Raw genomic sequence first — 16,884 nt, forward strand, 5'->3', positions numbered from 1 at the left:
AACCAATATATCCATCGGGTAGGGGAAATCTTCCCTTACTCGATGGTGATGTCGATTTGCCAAGGCGAGTCATGACTTTCGAGAAATAATCGAGAGAAGTAATTGTTTACAAAAGCTGTTACGCCCTAATTCCAGCTCTATCTAGAGATACGTATTTCGACCAAAGGGCGAGCACGAAATTATTGTAACACTTACATCTGGTTGTATCTTTATTCCTACTAGGCGGAAATTAATCAAACTTTGCATAGTTTCTTTTTGAAGTGTATTGTATACATCCTGTAATTTGCGTATCGATGCGGCTAATATGGAAGTGGGGCCTCCCTTAGCTCAGACGGTAAAGGCGCAGCTACAAAGCAAGACCATGCTGGAGGTGGCTGGGTTCAATTCCCGGTCCGGTCTAGGAATTATTCGGGTTGGAAAATTTCTCGACTTCCCTGGGCATAGAAGCATGATTGGACTTGCCACACAATTATACCAATGCAAAAATGGTACAGACATTGAAAGCTCTCAATTAATAACTGTATAAGTGCGTCTAGAACACTATGTTGAGAGCACGCAATAAGCTAATATGCGATATGCAAGAAGCTTAAAAAGCGAAGAAGAAGAAGAATAAGAAGAAGAAGAAGAAGAACGTGAAAGTGAGTCAAGTGAAGACGCGTGAAAAAATATTGTACGCTCACATGGAAAATCCGGAGCTGTCCCATAGTGCTTTAGGAAAAATACTGCATATCAATAATTCAACCGTATTAAGAGTTATAAACAGGTTTAAGAACCGGTTGACATTAAATCACAAGCACGGAGCAAGAACCAAACCGTGAGCAGCATGTAGGAAGGCGGAGGGAAAGGTGAAGGGTAATTTCACCCGAAATCCCAACATATCAACACGTAATGTTGCCAAAAAGGTCAGTGTTTTGCAAAGCCACGTGCAGAAGGTCAATGCAAGAGCTGAATTACATGCATTCAAGGTTCAAAACTTCCCAAGCTGCGATGAACGCCAGCAAACTGGAAGCGCAAGGAAGCTCTACACGGAAATGTTGAACAGATACAATTTCTGTGTGATGGATGATGAAAAATAGGTCTAAGCTGACTTTCAACAAATACCAGGACAAGAGTTTTACACCGGAAAAGATAAGTTCTAAGTGGATGATCCTTTCAAGAAAAATAAAATGTCGAAATTTCCATCAAAATACCTTATTTGGTAGGCTATCTGAACCCTGTGCAAAAAGTAGTAAAATATTCATCACAAAGGGCACCATCAATGGTGAAATTTACAAAAATGAATGCTTCCAAATACGAATGCTGCCATTTTTAAGGGAGCAAAGTGAAAAACCATTGTTTTGATCGAATTTAGTTCCTGTCACTATTCTAAAAGCGTGCTGGAATGGTATGTGCATTTTGTCCCCAAGGACATGAATTCACCAAACTGTCTAGAACTACGCTCAATCGAAACCTATTGGGCGATGATGAAGCGGGATGAAAGACCAAAGAGAAAGTAAGGGATGCAAATGACATGCGGAGGAAATGGATAAAAAACGAGAAAAAGGTACCGGATACGACTGTACCAGCTCTTACGGATGGCGTGAAGCAAAAGTGTCGGGCATTTTACCAAACAACCCCCAATAATTGATTCATACAAATTTTCACGCCGATCTGTTCAGTAGCTTCCGAGTCTATAAGGGTCAGACAGACAGACAGACAGACAGACAGACAGACAGACAGACAGACAGACAGACAGACAGACAGACAGACAGACAGACAGACAGACAGACAGACAGACAGACAGACAGACAGACAGACAGACAGACAGACAGACAGACAGACAGACAGACAGACAGACAGACAGACAGACAGACAGACAGACAGACAGACAGACAGACAGACAGACAGACAGACAGACAGACAGACAGACAGACAGACAGACAGACAGACAGACAGACAGACAGACAGACAGACAGACAGACAGACAGACAGACAGACAGACAGACAGACAGACAGACAGACAGACAGACAGACAGACAGACAGACAGACAGACAGACAGACAGACAGACAGACAGACAGACAGACAGACAGACAGACAGACAGACAGACAGACAGACAGACAGACAGACAGACAGACAGACAGACAGACAGACAGACAGACAGACAGACAGACAGACAGACAGACAGACAGACAGACAGACAGACAGACAGACAGACAGACAGACAGACAGACAGACAGACAGACAGACAGACAGACAGACAGACAGACAGACAGACAGACAGACAGACAGACAGACAGACAGACAGACAGACAGACAGACAGACAGACAGACAGACAGACAGACAGACAGACAGACAGACAGACAGACAGACAGACAGACAGACAGACAGACAGACAGACAGACAGACAGACAGACAGACAGACAGACAGACAGACAGACAGACAGACAGACAGACAGACAGACAGACAGACAGACAGACAGACAGACAGACAGACAGACAGACAGACAGACAGACAGACAGACAGACAGACAGACAGACAGACAGACAGACAGACAGACAGACAGACAGACAGACAGACAGACAGACAGACAGACAGACAGACAGACAGACAGACAGACAGACAGACAGACAGACAGACAGACAGACAGACAGACAGACAGACAGACAGACAGACAGACAGACAGACAGACAGACAGACAGACAGACAGACAGACAGACAGACAGACAGACAGACAGACAGACAGACAGACAGACAGACAGACAGACAGACAGACAGACAGACAGACAGACAGACAGACAGACAGACAGACAGACAGACAGACAGACAGACAGACAGACAGACAGACAGACAGACAGACAGACAGACAGACAGACAGACAGACAGACAGACAGACAGACAGACAGACAGACAGACAGACAGACAGACAGACAGACAGACAGACAGACAGACAGACAGACAGACAGACAGACAGACAGACAGACAGACAGACAGACAGACAGACAGACAGACAGACAGACAGACAGACAGACAGACAGACAGACAGACAGACAGACAGACAGACAGACAGACAGACAGACAGACAGACAGACAGACAGACAGACAGACAGACAGACAGACAGACAGACAGACAGACAGACAGACAGACAGACAGACAGACAGACAGACAGACAGACAGACAGACAGACAGACAGACAGACAGACAGACAGACAGACAGACAGACAGACAGACAGACAGACAGACAGACAGACAGACAGACAGACAGACAGACAGACAGACAGACATTTATCATGTCCATATGTTTCATTCATAGAAACAAACACGGTTTCATTTAGAGGCAGTGTAAAAATGTCATAAATAGGTCCAACCAAAATACATTAACCTATTTCGGATTTTTGAGTAAAACTTTTTGCTATGATGACATAGAAACTTTGAGAGCAACATTAGTAATTTATATAAATTCCACTACCTTATTTGCTTATACTTGACAAAAACGCGGTAGTGGAATTAAATGGAAATTACTAATCCTTCTCTCTTTCTTTATACTAGTATTCCACTAAGACGACCACATTCATCAGGATTCAGGATAGAAAAAAATGTTTTTACACTTCAATTTTCTTTAGAATTGGAGAAAAAACTTATTTCTGCTTTAGATTTCCGATATATTTTACCAAAATTTTTAGACAAATCAAAACGTTGTTTTAGGCGGTAAGCTTCCCTATGAAAATAACTGTTATTTAGGATATTGGAAACAATACCAAGTTAAGCAACCGATAACAAAGCCATACATTGTCGATAATATTTTTATCAGGGTTTAGAAGACGAGGCTCATTAGCTTAGTGGTTTCCGTTTCTCTATGCTTTTACTCTATCCCCATTAGATTTAAATAAAAACACTCGGCTGTTTTTGCTGATTGCATCACTTACCACAATGAATTATAAATTCAGATCTAAAATTAAACCCAAATTACTAACACAACTATCTCGGTCTCTAGTAACTTCGATTGTCAAACTAAACATCCTACCCCTTCCTCAAAGACCGTGAGGTCGTGACTGGCGTCGGTACTATCTTATAAATAGAATATAATGTGTAATATAATACAAAATCGGTTAAGTTAGAATTGGATCAATTACCTCTAGTAAGAAGTCTTAAACCAAATTACAACCCAACCACTTCCCATCACCATCTGTGAAAGCCAAAACTAAACGAAAAAATTCCATAGCACTCAGTTACCATCTGCCAGGAGCTCATAATCACACCAGGATTCAAAACTTTCCGAGAAAATCCTCCGAGACATATCACCTTCGAATGTCGCGCGATGCCTCCCTTCTGTGTCGCTGGAGGAGGCTGCGGCAAAATCAGCGCATAAAAGCCCGTTTGATGTGCTCCCCTTCTGTAGTCGCATAAAACTGGGAACGGCATAAAGGAAAAATATAAAAATAGCAGCATATCCTTACGCTCAATAGACAAAAAAGAAGAAGAATAAAATATTTGATCATAAAGGGGAGGGATAACGATTCGGAAGTAGGCACATGTTCTCATTCCAAGCAGACTTCCAGGCGGCGAGACGAGACGATATCATCTAAACAAGGTGATGGCGGGGATTGAGAGGCGCTCTCTTCGTTTATTCTTGGGAAGCACGTGATTTTATGTAATGCTGACCATGGAAGGGACTGGGCTGAACATAAACAATGTTGGGGATGAACGTGCAGCGAGATTCGATGACAGAACGAAAGAGAAGCTGCTGCGATGACAAAAATGCCGTTGCCTGGGAGACTGAGAGAGATGATTTGAGGTCGGATGACGGTGAGAGATGCTGGTTAGTGCGCATAGTCTGATATCAAATGCTTTTGGCCATGTGATCGAAGCGTCGTGATGGAATAGGATAGGTAAATAAGATTGAAGTTTTAACCGACTTTTCACTTGAAATACTTTATGGGATGCGTAAATCATAACAAAAAACATAGTCGGCATCCTTGAGGATTAGGCTGTTATATTTAAAAAATGTTTCCTAAAACATCATGCTTGCAAAACTCTCAACCCTGACATAAAAACCATAGAAATATAATGTAACTTATGGTTACAAAAAAATAAAGCCAATTGATCACACCATGCAACTAACAATAAAATAAGGATTTTATAATTAATTCCATGGACTGTTTTCAATTATTTTTAAGATAAGTAATGTAATACAATAAGAATTGTATATAAATTTTAAAAGCAACCGGTTGGTGCCACCTATAAGATAAATTATCCATAAGTTGAATTGTTAACTCCATTTGGAGCAACATAATTTATAATACATTTAATTTATCTTTATTTTTTGCTTTACTACTGATGGTATTTTTTATCCGGGAATCCGCTTAAACTCCACTGTTCGATTGCATGATCAGAGACGAGGAACGCAGTGCCTCGATGGAGTTTGTTCAAACCGCGTGCAATATACATGCAGGCTATTATTCCCTATAGCCTCCGTTCGTTACTCGTGCAGTAGTATAATTTAGGAGGTATACCATTTTCAACACAGATGGTAGCCAGCGTGTCGGCATTGGCAAGAAGCAAACGAAATCACAAATGCTATTTTTGGTGCTAATCTGCTGCAAGCTTGGGGCAATCAGGACCCCCAACAAACAGAGATGACAACCTGTCCACGAGAGATGTTAAAATTTACGTGAGAGCGAATACGGAAACGCTCCGGTTGCCTCGGAGATGAGTACGGGATTCTGCTGAACGACTGGAAACACTGGTTCTGATAACACCGATCCAAACATTTGCTCGTGTACGCTGCTAGAAGTCGGACGCGTTTCTGCACGTGTACGTTGTTCTGTGGAATTGTTCCCCGGCGGTAGACAGCATCCAACCAGGATATTCCCAGCAAGAAAGTGGCATCGTCAATCGCATTCGAACCGTCGCCCGAGTTGCACGTGTTTTCGTAACATCGCTTAGTATTCACTATCACTTTGCTGTGGCGGTGCATTTGATACTGGTTTGGTGCGAACCGTGGTTGTTGCAATAAAAGTGAGCCTCTGTTTTTGCCAAGGCAACGACATAAAACCGCGTGTGGGAGTTAATTTTGGCGATTTTGGCAGACGTACACAGCGGAGACGCGTACCAGTGGATGGCAACGCTTACTTGGATGGCAACATTTTAAGGTGTTGTTAATTGCCCCGAATAGTGCGAGATTAGTGTCATCAAAATCATACCACTGATAAGAAGGTAGAGTACCGTGTTGTACTGCCGGACGGAATCAGTTTGAAGGGCTTGTTTGAGTGAGTTGAAAGTTTATTGACAGTTGTTGGCTGCAATTAGAATGATTATTTTCAAAACCCTGTGGGCGTTAGTGAAACAGCTTTTCATCGATAATTGAACGTAGCAAAAGACGTAATCTGCTGATAACGAAGAAGAATTTGTTTAACGATCAGTGTAAAGCAATAATTGTTGAATGATTTGTATTCACGACAAATCTAGCCTATAGAATACAGTGATAAAGCTTCGACATACAAAGTTCACAGCACGGCGAAAGTGACCAGGCGGGAATCCCAAACAGTAAGTTTTGTGTTTGTATTCTGGTAGTGCAAAATTCCATTCGTTGCTAACCGGTTCTTTTTGCAATGCTGTTTTTGCAATCGGTTAATCGGCTTTCATGCCCAGCGTATCGTATACGAAACTAGCTATTGTAGTTTCAGGCTGTTTGTGTGCAATCAATCAATTGTGATGAGTGTGGGGCATAATGGACAGCTTAGGTATGATTTGGAACAGTTAATTGATTAACTTATGTGATGTTTCTAAATAGACACTAATGTGTGAGAATTAACGGTTATGATGTATTCTATATTCTCATCAAATTCTTCGTAAATCAAAAGATTTACTTGATCGCCATTCCACACAGTTCAAGAGAGTTATGTGTTGTTAAGCGCTGTCCAGACTGAGCAGTTATAACATGTTATAACGGTTGTCAAATAATTGAAACACAGAATTCACCATCAAGGTAGCGCTATAACATGTTATAACTCTGTAGTCTGAACGTACTATAATAGTACGTTCAGACTACAGAGTTATAACATGTTATAGCGCTATCTTCATGGTGGTTTCTGTGTTGGAATTAGTTGACAACCGTTATAACATGTTATAACTCTCCAGTCTGGACAGCGTTTAAGACAAGAGCTCATATAACATGTTACGAATATCAAAAATGGGTGTTGAATCCTGTTTCATTTTGAAACCATCTCTGGGAGCTCCTGAAACATTTCTGGATAAGGAACTATCCCCCTGAGCACTCAATAAAACTAGTTTGGTTCATCTCATGATAGGTTCTGGTACGAATTAAAATAACGGATCATTTCCCTGAAGGACATCACGAACATTTTCTGATGCAGCCGATGGGTACCCCATTTGACTCTCATTTTTTTTATGTTTTCAAGTTCCTTTAACACAGATTTCATAAGATCTGCCTGGAAATTTTCGTCGTCTGGCTGGCAGTACTCGACCGTTGCTTGTTAGAGTTATACCGCATAATATCTAGTTAGAGAATCCTGTTAACGCTACATAGAACATTAACCAAAGGATGCATCGACTTTTGGAAATATCGACTTAAGAAGAGTAGAAGTTATAGAGTTACAGTTATGGTTATAGTCATAGAAAATATCAGACTGTGGAGAATTGACTGTATATTTTAACACAACTACGACCACATGATTTATCAAATCGATTCCATTTGGATAGCTTTATGTCACATAGTGACCGGTCGTCAGTTGCAAAGGTTTGTTGTGATATGAGGAGCTTGGTGGCCTAGAAGCGAAAGTTTTTGCTTACTGCATGATTTTCTATGCAGTAAGCAAAAACGGTCGCTTGGTTTGGGTCTAATTCCACGTTCCTTCGTATAGGAGTGGTTTGCTTTTAGTGTTTCTTCGTTTTTCATGAATTAAACGTAGATAATAAACACTCGTAGAACTCAGTTGGACCGACGCGAAAAAAAAACTTGATCTCTGTTCGAAAACATTGTAGGTCATCGTGGTTTGTTCTGATGAAAGGTACTCGTTGGCCTTGTGGTGACCGTTTTTGCATACTGAGCAGAAGTTCGTGGGTTCTATCTCAGATCCTTTTACATGACTGAGTCGGAATGGTTGCATCAAACTTTAAAATACCAATGCAAAAACCCAAAACTTGATAAATTCAAAAAATATAACTCAAAAACGAAAAAAAAAAACACATAGCTCGTTTTGTGATATAGGGGATGTAACGTCGGCCTAAATGCCCTTAATGTGGACCCATACATAAATTCAGTAATCGACTAAATTTTCAAAAAAATAATCATTAGTATCGTCCTAATGACGCGTTCATAAACATATTGTGGCCTCTATCTACAAACCATGAAAATCATCATAAACAAATACAATCAATGTTTTCACAAAAAAATTTAAATTTTTTAGTATCATTATATTTTCCTAAAAAAAATTTAATTACCTTTTATTTGATATTTTGGTCTTTGAAATCGGCCTAGTGGTTCAAAAGTTATGAATTTCGAAATAAGTTATTTTTGAAAAAAGTTATTTTGAAAAAAATCGACCATTTTGACCACCTTAACATGGAAATGGTCACCCTAATGCCCAAAAAAATACGGGGCTAATATTTTGCGATAACGAACAACACTACCATTTTTTACGAAATTCTTAGAACCACTATATCGTTTTGCTATGGAATGGCTGTATATATACTTTAAGCTCATTTGGTAAGAAACTAACTTGACACAAGTGTTTGTTGAGGTATAATTTAAATTATAATTGATGGCTGCTTATGAGACCCCAGCTAGGGACATGTACCCTTCTTTAAATTTTGTTTTTAATACAATCAACTATCTACAACTCGATATTGAAGGGATCATCGAATAATACAATTCTATGCGGAGCTGAAAAAAGGACCTATCTGCTTTGATCCACACAATTAGAAAAATTCATGTAAATTTAGGTGCTCTGAGAGTGACATATACGAGCGTCAATTTTGACATAAATTTGAGTAATAACAAACGCGAAATATTGCTTAATCCAACGTACTTTTCGTCGAGCAACAAACTTTTCAGTCTCAGAACATATAATATTACATGGCATGTTTGTTTACGTATCATCTTTTGTGTCAAAGGTGGATTCCGTCACGAGTAAATTTAGTTATTTCCAAGTGTGCATTCTCTTCATCGACTTTTTCTTTCGTTAATAACTCAGCTGCAACAACATTCCATGTTGTATTTGACTATTTGGACGATAGATAAAAACCTCCTTTATCATGTTATGTGGCAAAAATAGCACGAAAACTGTTTGCATAGCCGTGGTTATCAAAAGAGAAAGTTGGTAAAAAGAATCAATCAAAGCAGATAGGCCCGTTTTCCTACTCTGTATAGAATTATCGAGTTATCTCATTGGAATGAATCACCATCGCAGTAGCCATGACATTTATTTTTACTATCATCCTATAACTCGATATCGAGTTAGTGGACATCGACTTGTGGATAGTTGACTGTAGTTAAATCTATTTTCCATCTACTAGCTTTGCCCCCTACTCCCTGTTAATCATGATACGCCTCATTGCCTGCACAGCGGCACTTCAAGGCACCTCATTATGTAGCTGTGCAGTTTGTGTTGCTCTTACCATTGGTGCATTGCCCTGTGAGTCGATTACCACTGGGAAGCAAAAATGTGGTTCTATTGTCGACCGATGATAATAGTGTAGATATCCGCCATTTCCACAAAACATCTTCAGTGGACTTTTAAATAGAAGTTACGGGTAGAACCAGATAGAAACTTGAGACATATAAAGAGATTAAAAACAACTATTTCAGTGTTGTAATTGGTTTCTGCGGGTAGTATTATTCAACTCGTAAGACCACATTTATGTAAGTTTATATTTAAGTTGTGTTTTTTTTTGGCTACAAATTTAGAGCATGGTATTGATATTCTTAGCCATCTTAACGATGAAAATTTAAGATTACCTACAAAGGGTACTAAAGCGATCTGCCACAAATTCTTGATGAAAAATGAATAGAAAAAAAAATAAGGCTGACAATGAAAATATGAAAATTACATTTATTCAAACCCCTTTTGCATGTTTCTGCCACAAAGAAAACAGAGCCCTAAATCTTCAATTGCGATTTGATTTCCACTTTCCCAGCACAATAATGTTCCCATCGGATTCTGATTTTTCATTCATGACAGAAGCGGTCGGGAAACCTCAATTCTGATCAGATGATTGAGGTTATTTCTAACAGCAGCGCCAAAGCGAACCCAAAACACAAACGGAAGAGAATGTTCTATTTTTGCAACGGCAGCAGAATATATTGTATGCAATTTGATGAGTTCACAGTGCTCAGAGGGGAAAATGTCAGAAAATCGGTTGCGATGTGTGAGAGGTATTTTTGGATAAAAGTGCTAATTGATCAGTATCGTGGTGACGTTTTTGGGAGAACACATTGTTCACAGTGAACCACACAACTTGAAGGACAGAATTCCAACTATGACTGACATTACGTGACTGCTATCTGTCAATTTGCGATGATAATACTGTGAGAAATAGATCGCATAACTGAAATATTCATCTATCATTATTGGGTCGTTGAGTCAGTGTCACACAACCGACTGTTTTAAATCAGATCCAGTCTCCTCCACTCATAAATGGGATGATTCTGCTACATATGTTTGTCGACTCGACACCGTGCATCAATTCCCACAATGACAATTGTGAATCTGTTATCGCTGCAATCAGCCATCACAGAGTCGAAACAAATTGGTTGAGTGGCTTTGGTACCAAGCCTAAGTGGAAGTTGGGGGAATCAGTATGAGTAACGTGATTTAACCTCTGGGGGTATTTTACGAGCACGTTAACTCATCACGCCTACTGGCGGTTTATCTAGTTAGCATTGACAAGTGGATGAAGTAAACATTCGTTAAATTATCTACTATGCATGGCGTTGCCATAGAGAGCGGAGACCTACCAACAGTGGTTCAGAATCGAGTTTAGCAAATCCTAGTGTTTTTATCTTAAGTTTTAGAGGTTTAGAATCTTCTGTAAACTTTTACAGCTTAAAAAATTCCTTATTTTGGACTTTTTTTTTTTTTTAAAGGGTGGTTCTCAAATTATTTATTTAGATAAACTAACTTTTTATTTTTCAAAGTAAAAATACATGTTCTTCAGCAAAGTCTAACACTGAATAAAGCAAGGCAGCAATACAATAAAAATTATCGAATGTCTTATAATGGCCGAATGATGTATAAAGCATTGAGACTCACTTCAAGATTTTCTGGGAACCACGAAATGAAGAATAAACAAGTTTATCTAATCATTGAAAATGATGATTGGACAACTAGAAGAACAACTCAGTACTGCATCCTTAGAAGCAAAACAAATTCTTGAAGTGTATTTTGAACAACAGCGTGAAGTCTTAACAAGTATTCTTTCAACCATTCAACAATTGTAAATTTGATATTCTGTAGGGTAGGTATTCTAACACATGCCCCCAAGTCTCTTTAATAAAGATATATAAAAAAAAGTTGTCATTTTCGTTATGCATTATGAATGTCTTGAATCAAAAGATAAAGGAATTGAACCGAATGCTCGCGGTCTTCTAGACGATAGTGGATAACAATTTTAAGGATGAGGAGAGGGAGTAGGTGATTTGAAATATGATTTATCATACAACAAATTTACTATTCCTCAAGCATGTACTTAATCATATTTAAATTTATGTCATATTGAAATTTATTCAAACTTAACACAATGTTAAAGAATTCCAATTATGACATATGGGAATTATACATGCCATATTTGAATCACACCATAATATGATCGTATAGCTATCACTGGCACATGTACCGTATATACTTTTCCGGAGATAAACTAGCCATAGGCTAAAAATCACCTTAATAAAGAATTAAAAAAAAGTATATACTTTTAAATTAAACACTTTTCCAATGCAAAAACAAAGCCAGTTTGAAATGTACTAAAATCGCAAATAATGTCACATCGTCATACATCAACACATGATTATTGTATGTGGTTTAACGTCGTACATCATACGTAAAACCACACACATTGATCATGTATTGATATGAAGCTTCATTCGATGTTTTCTTGTGATGGTGAACTTATTTTACATATCGATGTAGTACTTTTTTTTTAATTTGAAAATGACCACTTTTTTTAAAATTCAAATAATATTTGATTTATATAAGATAGAGATAAGGATTAGGAAGGCATAAATAGGATTTTTTTTCGGATCATCATTTGCCTTATATAAATCGAGTTCATATTCCCATTGTAGCCACACGACAAGATTGTTAGCTTTTATTCTTTATTTCAACTACTCTGCGTATAACTAAAAACTATACTCGAAAAAAAGCAACAGTTTTTGTCTGGATCACCAAAATTATATAAACACAAAATAATAACACAAATAAACACATATTAGCAATTTTTTTTTGCAAAGTTGTTTAATTCAATCTCCTCTCATACAAAGCAAAAAATAAATTTTAATATTACATCCAAGAGGATGCACTTCAATCATGTCGAAAATCTAATGTAATTTTTATGGCCACAACAATGAACAAATGCAATAAAAGCAGCGTAATGTCTGTTCATGCACTGTATTAATAATAATTTTGTCCTTTTTGGCAAATAATATTACACCATATTTTTGACACGATTGAAGTGCATCCACTTTGATGTAATATCAAAATTATTTTTTACTGTGTGGGCTAAATGCCCGCACCTTGAACTTAACGCTACCCATCAAATCTAAAGCCCTCTAGTTAAAGTATGGACGACTGTCACCACAAAACTGAAAAAAAGCTGTTCGAATCAAGCAAAGCGGTGCCTTTTGACGTTTCGATTGGAAGAACTTTTGACACACTTCCATCCACTCTTTCTTCAAATCCTTGTCGTTTTTGAGGCCTTCCCTGTTTTCCGGAGCTTCAAAATCGCCCAGCATTTTTCTTTTGGGGTAAGTTCTGGCGAGTTTGGCGGATTTGCCTCCTTCGGTACAAAAACAACATCGATGGCTTCGTACCACTCCATCACTGGTTTCGCGTAATGGCAGATCCGGCCAAAACAGAGTGTCACCTTCGTGGGACCGGAGGAAGCGCTTCTGGAGGCATTCTTCTTTATATTGGCCGTTGGATGTGCCATTCGTTATGTACGGCTTGCTGAATTTGCCGCACTCACATATCGCCTGCCACACTAGGTACTTTTTGGCAAATTTTTCGATCTTGTTCTTCCGGGACTTGCTGACCAAAAACTCCAGGCCGGGGATCTGCCGGGGATAAATTTCGGCTGCACCAACCACTCGCGGTACAGCTTCCTGGCGCGGGATTTGTCCACCGTATTCTGTTTATCGGTTCGGTTAGGCGCCTTCCTTACCTTGAAGCCATGAAGTCTGACCCGCTTCATTGTCTGCTGGACGAACCAGACGGAAGAATTGACCTTCTTGGCCACGTCCCAAATCGAATGCTTCGGATTGCGCTTGAAGTAATCCCTCACCTTCCTTGCGTTCACAGGGTCGGTCGTCTTCGTTTTTCTTCCGCTGCTAGCTCGCCGCGGGGTCGTCTTGGTCTCCTTGAACGATTTTACCACACGGGACAGGGTCGAATTGTCAATTCCAAACTGTTTCGCGATCCACTTGACTGTTTGTGACGATATTTTGCACATGTAAACATTACACTCTAAACTAGTTTTTTTTCTCAAAATGTCATCAATTTTTATTCATGGAATAAAAAGTTACACGCAAAAGAAAGAGTTGCATTTATTTCGAGTACAATCTTTGCGAGTACAAATCCCTCCGTAAATTGAGAAGAACGAGACCAGACGATCCTGGCAGGGATGGCATCCTCGAATGTTATCGCGAACTGCACATCCAATGCAGGCAAACGATCCCCGGATATAGCGAAAATTTCCGTCGCCGCAACAACGCCACACCGGCCTCCATAGGCAATTTCCATGTACCGACCGACAACGATAACACCAGGATGAATGGGATTTTTTCGTGGGAGGAATTACAATTCGCACTCAGCAAGAGCAAGGGCAAATCGGCGAACTCGGGTACCCACTATTAACGCACCTACCGATCGAAGTCCAGGTCCGTATGCTTGACCTCTTCAATGAACTTTGGACCACCGACTCCTATCCAGCATCGTGGAGGGAGAGCTTGGTCATCCCAATCCCGAAGACAAACGAAACCACGAAGGACGCGACGAAATTCCGGCCCATCGCCCTCACTTCCTGCATGAGCAAGGTTTTCGAGCGGATGGTGAACCGCAGGCTGAAGACTTTCCTGGAGACCAACAACTTGCTCGACCATCGACAACACGCCTTTCGACAAGGATGCGGCACCTCGACCTACTTCGCCACACTGGGAGACGTGCTGAAAGACGCCTTTGACCAGGGGCACCACACCGAAATTGTCTCGCTGGACATCTCCAAGGCATTCAACAGGACCTGGACTCCGGCCGTGCTTGCCAAACTCGTCAGTTGGGGACTCAAGGGACACATTGTCCATTTTGTTCGGAATTTCCTCACTGACCGCACTTTCCATTGGAAATATCAAATCCAGCAGCTTTCAGGAGGAAACAGGGGTCCCCCCGGGATCTGTGATCTCTGTTACGCTTTTCCTTATCGCAATGAACGGAATCTTCAGCCAGTTGCCAAAGAACGTACGCATCTTTGTGTACGCTGACGATGTGCTCATCGTGGTAACCGGGCCCACCACAACACGCACCAGGAACCTCACGCAAGCTGCGGTCACAGCCGTCGTAAAATGGGCCGAAGCAGCTGGTTTTCAGCTCTCAGCCAGGAAAAGCGTTAGATGCCACATCTGCCCGTCACGACACAGGGTTAGCGGTTAGCGGGCTAAGATGCATCAACTCGGAGAAGCAGGTTGAGATTCTCGGCCCAACTTTCAACAGCAGCATCAGGATCATATCAGGCCTCCTGCCTTCCACCCCCGCAGATTCTGCGTGTGTCGAAGCAGGGGTTCTACCTTTCCGTTACCGCATTATCAATGCCACCATCTACAAAGCCGCATCTTTCGCCGCCAAGACAGCAGGAAATGGCAGAATCTTCCTCCTCGATGAGGGGGATAAAATTCTGCAGACGATCGCCAGCATCGACCTCCCCCCGGTGGCTAGGATCCACTGGCACGAAGAGAAGAGTTAGCTCTCTTCCAATATCAGAGACGATCATCGCATAAAGAACCGTTTCAAAGCAGGAGACAACTCCGTGGCCCTTCGTCGCACAGTAGCCGGTTGACACCGATGGTTCCCGATCCAAAACGGGTGTTGGCATCAGAGTATACGGAAGTGGCATACTCGCCAGCAACAGCCTTCCGCCGCAGTGCTCCGTCTACTCGGCAGAAGCGGCCGCAATTTTCCATGCGGCCACGTCACCAGCTAATCAACCGATTATTATTTTGACAGATTCCTTCAGTGCTATTCAGGAACTATGCTCAGCAACTCCCACCCACCCGTGGATTCAAGCTACCATAGAGTACGCCCCGAGCAGCACCGTTTTCGCATGGATACCCGGTCACTGCGGAATACCCGGAAACGAGGCAGCCGATCAACTCGCTGGAACTGGACCGTCGGGTCCCAGATTCATGGACAAAGTTCCCCTCCAAGATGTCCGACGATGGATAAAGGCAACCGTGCAGAAGGCTTGAACCGACCAGTGGTTCAGCACCCGAGAGCCTTTCATCCGGAAGATTAAGGGAACCACGGAGGCATGGACGGACCTCCGAAACCTACCGGATCAGAGAGTGCTTTCGAGGCTGAGGACTGTACTACAACTTTGGCGGAGGACCCTTCCGCAGGAACTACGTAATCTGCCACGTTCCGGCGACCGTCGAACACGTCCTCTGTGTTTGCCCCGAATTCCAGGATCTCCGGGAGACTTACGTAATCACCTTCAGCATCCGGAACCTGCTCGGAGAAGACTCGCCTGCTGCCGACGCCCTCCTAGTCTTTCATAGGGAGGCTAACTTGTACCACGATATCTAGTCAGATTATGTTTTTTAGCTTCGTTTGAATGTTAATTTTTTCTTTCGGCTGTCGGGATGGCACCGCACGGGATGAGCCTTTGGACATCGTCACGGTGTCGTCTCGTTCAGATTATTGTTGCTTGTTTTTAACTTGTTCTGTTTTAACGAAGAGCCAGGAAAGCTGTTACCCCACAGATTTAGTAGCCGGAGGGGCACCACATGGGATGAGTCGTATGGCCCTCATGATGGTGTCCATCCCAGGTATAGTCAGTAAGGAAATGTTGTAAGTGTTATGTTAAGATCACTTTGTCAAACCACTCTGTAGGAGGTTCTCCTTCTGAGGCCTCACCTTCTGACCAAAGAGATGAATTAGCCTAAGGCTAAAAAAAAAAATTGCTTAGAAAAATATCTTTTAATTTATTTTTCATCCAGTATTTTCTTGTTCGTGAAAACACTAAAAAATATTAGTTCAATATATACCATTGCAGCACCCCTCGTATCAGCACATGTGTTATAATTTACGACAGGTGATAACATCGGGATTAGGTCTTAGCGTTTTCTTAGCCTCTGATGTCTGATGATCTGCCAACAAACAAGAAATTGTTATCTTATTCATACAGAGATCTGCAAAATTTCATATTCATAAACGTACTGCCCGAGATTGAGAAAGTGGTATAATAACTTGATTCAAGAGGTATTATCAGAGGCGGTTACTTTTATGTTAAAGTGATGTGTGTTTGTGGACTATATATATATATTTTTTAAATCACAACAAATTACACTGCACACGAATGTAGTTCGGAATTATCCAATATAGTCATTCTTACCCAAATCCACACCAAATACCAAAAAAAATAAACGAATTTCAGATTATACGTCTTAGAATTCCATGA

At 40.9% G+C, this 16,884-nt stretch overlaps 1 protein-coding gene across 1 annotated transcript in view; it reads left to right on the forward strand.

The window, feature by feature from the left end:
• Window positions 1-5,732: 5,732 nt before the first annotated feature.
• HisT (Histamine transporter) overlaps window positions 5,733-16,884 on the forward strand; it is a 52,649-nt gene continuing 41,497 nt past the window's right edge. Inside the window, exon 1 of the mRNA XM_065219847.1 lies at window positions 5,733-6,528. The gene's annotated coding sequence lies outside the window, so the exon portion shown is untranslated. The remainder of the gene's footprint in view (window positions 6,529-16,884) is intronic.

The sequence above is a fragment of the Ochlerotatus camptorhynchus genome, unplaced genomic scaffold (assembly GCF_037179485.1).
Source record: "Ochlerotatus camptorhynchus isolate MF236.1 unplaced genomic scaffold, CSIRO-AGI_Acam_v1.1 ptg000112l, whole genome shotgun sequence".
NCBI classification, from domain to species: domain Eukaryota; kingdom Metazoa; phylum Arthropoda; class Insecta; order Diptera; family Culicidae; genus Ochlerotatus; species Ochlerotatus camptorhynchus.